Below are 8823 nucleotides of genomic sequence, written 5' to 3'. Positions count from 1 at the left end.
ACAAAGCCACTTGGAGGTCAAGAGCACTAACAGTCCATGCGCTCTGCTCCAGGCGATGGTAGACTCAAGGCTGGGAAATCAAGTATTTGGCACAGGGAGCCAATCCACCCACCTGCCATCTCTGATGGGAAAAAGTGTTGTAGAAAAGAGAAGGACACCTAATCCCAAACCTTTATTAAAATGAGAGAAGCTTCTGGGAGGACTATGCAGTGATGTCTTCTGATGCTGTTAACCTTTCCCCATAAGCTGAGCATGAAATACAAAAGGCAATGGTTACCTACTCTAGTGCAGTGCTTTCAAGCTGCCATTGGCAACTGAGAGAGGCTTTCAGTTGTTCAGTGGTATGGCTTCAAATTCCATGTAAATCTATATAGCAGCCTTCCCCAATTGGTGCTCCCCTTATGCTTTAAACCACAACTCCTAACATTAATGGTCAATGACCATACTGACTACGGTTGTTGGGATATGAAGACTAAAATGTCTAGAGGACAAAGCTGGTATATAGGATGCAGCCCTTATTGGGGGTCCTCATAGAATCATAGACTTGGAAGATACCCCAAGGGCCATCCAGTCCAACCCCTTGCCATGCAGGAAATCTAAATCAAAGCATCCATGACAGGTGGCCATCCAGCCTCTGTTTAAAGACCTCCAAGGAAGGAGACAAATCATTTGAAAAGGTTGGAGGAACTATATAAATAGTGGAGGATGTGTGTGTGTGTGTGTGTGTGTTTTAGAAGGCAAACTTTCCTAGTCCTCCTTGTTAAACCTCAGAAAGCAACACTGGGTTGGGAGTGGGATGGAGACAGAGACAAAATGAGTCCCATTCCCAGTGGTTCAAGGGGTGGCAACCCTGTTACTGCACAGTCCTGTTACTTCACAGTCCTCAACAAAGAAATAAAACTGAATTTAAAGATAAAAAACTAGGCAGAGAAATGATTATAATGATGGGTACGGTATTAATAATAGTGGTATCAGAGCGAGTGTGGTGTTGTGGTTTGAGTATTGGATTACGACTCTGAAAACCAGGGTTCGATTCCCCACTCAGCCATGAAACCCACTGGGAGGCCTTGGGCAAGTCATGCTCTTTCAGTTTCAAACCCCCTCGGAAAAAAAACAACCACCCTGTGATAGGTTTTTTAGGGTCACCTTAGGGCTGTGATGGTGAACCTTTTACAGACCAAGTGCCCAAACTGCAACCCAGACCCCACTTATTTATTGCAAAGTGCCATGCCCCTCTGGCTTTCTAGTAACAAACTCTGGCAAACTCTGTGCTGGGGCGACGGCACATGTGCCCACAGAGAGGGCTCTGAGTGCCACCTCTGGCACGCATGCCACAGGTTCGCCATCACTGCCTTAGGGTCTCCATAAGTCAGAAATGCCTTGAAGATAGATACACAGCAGCAACAGCAAAAGTAGTAGTAGTGACAACAACAATGATGATGCAGCAACAACAGAACTCTAATCTACGGACACACTGACAAGATACATAAATATTGCACAGGAAAGGCCCTCCATGAATTCAGCACATGTGTTCAATTTGCATTGCAAAAAGAGTTCTGGGCATGGGATTCATTTGATAAGAAAATGATCCAAGGGCTAGAGCAGCTAACCAGAAGGCAAGCGTTTTAACATCTGCAGGTGGCAAGGTGGGGCTGAGACAGTGGGCACAAAAGGGGAGGTAAAGACAGACAGAGCAGGGGAGAAAGGGATCTTTGGCCCCTCAAGATGCTTTGTAAAATCAGCTCTCAGAAGTTCTGGCTACCATGGGATTATGCGAGTTGTAGTCCAAAACACACTGGTTAGGCATGTAGAGAGGTCTTATAGCACCTTTGAGACTAAGGCCCTGTACAGACCAGCACTTTGTCAGGGCGCAATGTCCTGATGCCACTCCCAGGACGTCATGATGCCACACACCGTTCCAGACACCGCTTTAACCGCCATGGCTCAATCCTATGCAATCCTGAGAATGGTATTCCCAAGATTCCATAGCCATGGAAGTTAAAGCAGTGTCAACCCAGATTGTTTCCACAGTGTGGATGCAGTCTAGAGTTCCATCCCCCATAATAACCATTACGTTGGCACAGTAAAGCTAGAGAGATTGCATTGTCTTGAATTACTGCCACTGTCACTAATTTAGTGTATTCCTCTTGTACACATATCAACTTTACATACAAAGGTCACCGATTCCTGCTGTGTTTTCATATTGCTTTAAGCCAGGGGATCTGGGATTAATGCAAGCACTGAGCTTGTTTGCCCTCCTCTTTGTGAATATGGATCAACGAACCACAAAGGGGAAAGTTTTGTGTGACAGGCAAAGCAGAGACTATGGGGAAGAATGCCCAAACAAAATGGAATATGTAATCCAACAACAAACCTTGGTTTTAAGTGGATTTACGAAGCCCAGCTTGTTTGAACGCCCTTAAGCATAAGCCTGGGTTCACACTTGAAAGATAAGCCATTCAGTCCCTTGGTTTGCAATGTGGGGAAGGCCTGCAGAAAGAACAGAAAGAGCATCCTCCTCCTGAATAGTTATAGGATTCTCATTAACAAAATAAAACCCCATTATTTACTACCTTTATGCAGAGTAGCACTTCTTTTAGTACATTTTGACACATATTATACTGCACCATAGAAAGCAAAAGTGATGCTTTTGAGGATAGAGAGACATGGGGAGGGCTAAATACCCCGAAGGCACCGGAACCCATCTGATCAGGGTCAGCTCTGGTTAGTACTTGGATGGGAGATCACCAACAAGCGGCAGCTGCTGTAGGCTACCAGGAAGGAACTGACAAAGCTCCCTCTGTGCATTCCTTGCCTAAGAAAATCCTACAAATCTTAGGAGTCCATAAATCAAACCACAGCAGTTTAAAGTGATATCTAAGTGCTATAACTTGTAGTGTGGATACGCCTCAGTCTGTTGTCCACATTTCAGTGAAGAGGACTTTTGCCTAAACTCAAGACCACAGGATTAACAAAAACCATTTTAGCCTTCCTAGGGATGGAGTTCCACAATCTGGGAGCAGCCACCAAGCAGGCCCTCTCTCTTGTTCCCACCAAAGAAGACTGAGAAGTCGGCTGGACAGAGAGAAAGTGCTCTCTTGACATTTGCCAAGTGATCTCTTGACATGCGCGTGTGGCATGGTTATGGTATGATTTCGTGATCCTAACTGAAGGTACAAATCATAGCTGTCTGAATTCTTGTCTCTTCCTTTTGATTGCTTTCTCCAGTACAACATGCCTCTAATCCTAATGCAGTCTGCAAAAGGGATCTTTCCATCTGCAATCCAGTTGAAAGGACCTTGTAATTCATATAGCGGAGCGCATGAACTCCCGACCCCATTCACAAATGACCTCTCTGTGTCCTCCCTTTGCCATACCAGTGCCCCCCAAAGCTCCCCCTGCACATCTGCCACTTTTATGTATTCACTGCCTTCATTCTACCGCCCTCCACCAACTAATCCACTAATATCATCCACGCCAAATTATATGGCGATGCATTATTTACTGGGCAGTCACATTCTGTGTGTTGGAAGTGGGAGGAAACAATGACCAGTAATCTCAATTAATGATGCCCAAGGTGGGAATGGGATGAAGAGGGACAGAGAGATCCGGATACAATGAACAACTTCTTCCTTCAAAGTACATTTGGATTAAGTCTCAATACCAACAGCAGCTAGTCGAACATTTCTCAGGAGCTCACAAGTAGGTTGTGTTGCAGGCAAAGGCCTTTCCATTTTTGTTACCAGCATCTGGAAATTCCTCACTTGCCTTGCAGACAATTTCATTGTTCAGAAGGTGGGAGAACGAACAAGGAGATCAGATCTATATTAGATCTGATCCTAACCAAACAGTTCCCGTGAGAAAGAAAGATGAGAGGTGTCTAAACAAAACCAGGATGGATGTCTAAAGAACCTTTCACTGAGCTAAGACTCAAAAGGGCCATGCGCAAGAAATGGAAGAAGGGGGAAATCACCAAAGAAGAATTGAAACAAATAGCCAGCTTGTGAAGGGAGAAAGTCAGAAAAGCCGAGGCACAAAACAAGCTCAGGCTTACTAGTGAAGTTAAGAACAATAAAAAGGGCTTTTTGGTTATGTCCATAGCCAAAGGTCTAGAAACCATGCCCTATGTGGAGTGGCTTAGGGAGCTGGTATATTTCACCTAGAGAAGAGAAGGTTAAGGGATGACATGAATGATTGTCATGTTTTAATATTTGAAGGGGTGTCATATTGAGGATGGAGCAAGCTTGATTTTAATTGTTGTCAAGTTAGTTTTGACTTATGGTGCCTCTAGGAATGGGAGACAGTGGCCTGTTATAGACTGCCCAAATAAAGCTGCTTTGGGTCTCTTTGGAGGTATGCTCTTTAAATGATGCATGGGTCCTAAGAGTCTGGAGGTTGCGCCAAAGCCACACTCCATTCCTAAGCACTGGAGTGCAGCTTTGGTGCAGCTTCCAGATTCTTAGGATGCATGCGTCATTTAAACAGCATGCCTCCAAAGAGACCCAAAGCAGCTTTATTTGAGCAGTCTGTAACAGGCCAGTGTTTCATCATAGGATTTTCATAGTAAAAGAGACTCTGAATTGATCCACCAATCCACTCCTCCCAACCAGTACTAACAATATAGAATCCTGCACGTCTCAGGCAAGCTTTTCCAAGTCATGCAAGATTCCCAGATGTCTTTTTCTGAACCCAGCCACCCCCCCCCCCCCCCAACCTCCCTTTGTCTCTCCAAAGACTCAGTCTGTCCTGGGCTCTTGTCCCGTTCCACTCCCTTTGGTGTTTTCTCTTGCATGGGAAGAAATTCTTGGACCTTGAACAACTGTTCATAGGCCAAGAAAAAGAGATTTGCATAGAAAAAGATTTGTTCTGGGCAGCCTTTGTCGCAAGAAATAAGAAACACAAGGTTGCGGAGGAAAGGAGAGGAGGGAGGGGTTCTTCTAGCAGAAACCACAGAGCATGCAAATGAAATCCAGGGAGGAGGAGGTAAAAGCACCAACCCCTACAATCCCTGTTTATCAGGGACAGCCATGAATGTGTGACATTTCTCCAGAAGACATCACCGTGACCCTATGTTGCCAATGGGGAGCTTTTAAGATCTTTGTTCATTGTGGCTGCCCCGTTCACTTTCCTGAGTTGGATCCTCCTAGACACCTCAGATCTGCAAGAGAGCAACCTGTGGCGCATGAGCACACATTCCTTCAATCCCTAGAGGCACAATGTAGGCACTATATAGTACACAGCCTAACACAGTACAGTGTAAGATTCCCCTGTATCAACCCAGCAAGACTGGAGATCTGGCACTGAGCAGCTAGCTGGACTTCATGGCTCATGAGGCCCCTTCCACTTCTATGTTTCTATGGCCTGTTACAGATTCCCAAAATAAAGCTGCTTGGGGTCTCTTTGAAGGCATGCTGTTTAAATGATGCATGCATCCTAAGAATCCGGAAGCTGCACCAAAGCTGCACTCCAGTGCTTAGGAATGGAGTGTGGTTTTGGTGCGACCTCCAGACTCTTAGGACCCATGCATCATTTAAATAGCATACCTCCAAAGAGACCCGAAGCAGCTTTATTTTGGCAGTCTGTAACAGGCCTAAGTTTTCAGCAGCCCTCATCCCCCCCCCCCCCCGTTTTATCTCCTCAACCACAGTGGGACCTAAATATCCAAAAGGAACCCATCTGATCTTGGAAGCTAAGCAGGGTCAGCCGTGATTAGTACTTGGATGGTGGACAGCCAACAAATACTAGCTGCTGTAGGCTATATTTCAGAGGAAGGAACTGGTGAAACCACCTCTGGCCATTCTTTGCCAGTGAAATTCATGGGGTCGCCATACGTCAATGGTGATTTGAAGACACATACACACTCCTTAACCATGAGGGACAGAGCCTTCTTTCTTTGTGTTAAAAAGCAACAGCCAAAATCCTCAAATTCTTGGCTAATTCATTAGCTTCCATGCTTCAGCTGAACTGGAGGGAAGGAGAGCATGTTGTGTATTCAACCAACACGGAAAAGGGAAATGGCTCTAATCCTTCAGAATGAGGAGGAGAGCAGATCCTGCACACCCAAGGATCCATTTCTTTTCTCTCTCATTCAACATAATGATATGGAACGGCTATCTCTGTTCTCTTGTCCACCCACCCCCCATGATTTTTTATCATGACAATCAAGTCAAAAACCACATCAGAAAAGTGTTGAAACCACACCAGACACATTAGATGAGGAATTGTCAATCTGAAAGCCACACAGGATGTCCGCCATGAAAAATTAGGCCACTATCTGAACTGGAACAGAAGCAACTCTCCTTATGCCAGGTTGGAGTCTTTGTGCATCTAGCCCAGTGCTGACTACTCTGACTGGCAGTAACTCTTCGGGGTTCAGGCAGAAGACCTTTTCAGACTAATTTGGGATTACCATGGCTTCAATCTCAGACATTTTGCATACAGATTATGCTTTCTACAACTGAGACTGCCTTTAAAATAAAGCAAGGTGTCAGTCTTCATGGTTCTGAATAAATAATTGTTTAGAACAAGAATATAAGAAGTTTCCTCATGCAACTTTGGGACATCTAGCTCAGAAGAGGTATACCTAATTTAATGAAGTAGATGTGTTCCTAGGCATTACTTCTTTAACAGAAAATTTGGTTAACAGTCAGATATAATATAGAAAGGATAAGGATAGTTTTGTACATTGCAAAATAGAAGAACAACATGTTGCACCACGCTTATTATCCAAAACTAACAATATGCACATGTGAAATGGAACAACCAGGTCATATAAGTAATAGAATTATAGAATCGTAGAGTTGGAAGATACCACATTTGTCTTGCCTATTGTAAACATAAGTATAGTAGGATTGGCTAGAGCACAATCCCATGCTTCCCTAGTTCAAGATTTATTGCAAGGTAATGTAGATGGCTGCTACAACCCAACAATGAAATCCTGTGTTTCTCCAGCCCTCCTTTACCATCCTCCTAGTACTGATGCTGTCAAAAGTCTTTCAGAAGATAAAGGCAAAAGTGGTCTGGGCAGGTGTACAAAGTCTTTGTGGGGTTTGGACTGCTACTTCTCCTTCAAGACATTTGGCAAAAGGAATCATTTGGAAGTTCCCAGGACTGGCCAGGTTTTGTAAGAGAACAGGCTGCAGGGCCTCCAAAAACTGAATGTGGAATTGGTCAGTCATTTTATCTCAGCCTGGCCTACCTCACAGGGTTGAAAGAAGAATAAAGGAGACAGGAGAGCCATGGACACATCCTTTCGTTCACTAGAGGCAAGCAAAGATATAAACAGAACTAACAAATAAGAAAAATATAATGCATAATCCCCTGTGCGAGATCAAATTTCCAAAGTTCAGACACTTGAAACCAAAGGTACAGTAGTTAGCAGGGTGTAGTGTTGAGAATACTGGTTAAGGCCTGAAGAGACCCAGGTTCAAATCCAGACACAGTCATGAAGCACACTTGGTGACTTTGAGTTAGCCACTGACTCTCCGTTTAAACATCATAGAGCTGTTGTGAGGATGAAATGCAGGTTGGGGAGAATCACATCCACTACATCGAGCTCTTTAAAGAAAGACAAATAGCTAACTATGAAAATAATAGATACGATTCTGGATCCCTGACTCATCCAAGGTGGCAATAAAAAAGAAAAAGAAAGAAAAGGCTGAGCAAACGGATGGATAGGACCACTAACATTTTATTTGCCTTTTATTATTGCATTGTATTAATATCATAAACATAATTTGTTAAACATCATATAAAGGTGAGGGTTAAGGTACAGTATTAACACTTATCAAAGGAGGAAACACCCTAGTGTATATATTCCTGCATGGCAGAGGGTTGGGCTAGGCGGCTGTTGTGGTCCCTTCCAAGTCTATGAGTCTATCCAGAGGGAGGCAGCTGGTGAGGGATGCGCTTGCCCACCTTCGTCCATATGCTCTGAACATGGAGCACAGAGGAGAGGATGATTAACAGTTCTGAGTCACTCCTCTACCTTTCAAATGCTTCCAGCATTAAAACACCATCCCAGCAGGTGTGCTGTCCTCACAAGTTCAGATTGGGAACTCTAGACAAAAAGCCCTAAGACCAGGCTCATGCTTCTTTTTCAAGACCAAATCCTGACTATGTTCCCTCATGACGAATCAAATGCCTCAGGGTTGGAGCAGACAGGCATGAAAGAGCAGCTCAAGTCCACTCCGGCCAGAGGTGGGTTAGAACCCCATTGACCACATGGCCTGTGCCCAAGGTGGACTGTGCATGCAGGGGCTGACCTGTGCCGCCAGGAGCCAAATTATCCCGGCTTCTTTTTGCTCTGGTCCTAAGGACCAGACTGCGGCTTCAGTGTGGCTTCAGGCTACTTTGGAGATGTGCGTTGTCTAAACGCCATGCTTCCAAAGTGGCTGGAAGTTGCTTCATTTTGATTGCGTGCTTCACCTCCAGGGTGAAATATCTTTGTATGCTCACTTCCACACTTACAAATCTAGCTATTTAATTGTTCTCACTGCTGCTCTGAAACATCACAGAAGAGACCCGCCTTAACCAGAGTTTGGAAAGTTTCTAATTTGGACCACAGCTCCCACAACACCCCAGTTGTAGTCCCAAAAAGTAAGTGACTACTCAAGGCACAGACTAGAAAATAAGGCAGTGAGTAGCCTTCATCACCCTCTTGCTGTACTTGAGTTGCATTGCATCTAACCCTGCAAATAGAAAGTTAGTGCTTTGAGGGAGAGGGCTATGTTACCATCCTTCTTCCCTGACATACTGGCTTTTTCGGTATAGGAGAATGTAATTGTGGTGATGATAGTTCACAACTGAAACAAAAGATTTTTT

Source organism: Sceloporus undulatus, chromosome 7, assembly GCF_019175285.1.
Source record: "Sceloporus undulatus isolate JIND9_A2432 ecotype Alabama chromosome 7, SceUnd_v1.1, whole genome shotgun sequence".
NCBI classification, from domain to species: domain Eukaryota; kingdom Metazoa; phylum Chordata; class Lepidosauria; order Squamata; family Phrynosomatidae; genus Sceloporus; species Sceloporus undulatus.
The sequence above is the reverse complement of the archived record's forward strand: the minus strand, read 5'-3'. Positions refer to the sequence as shown.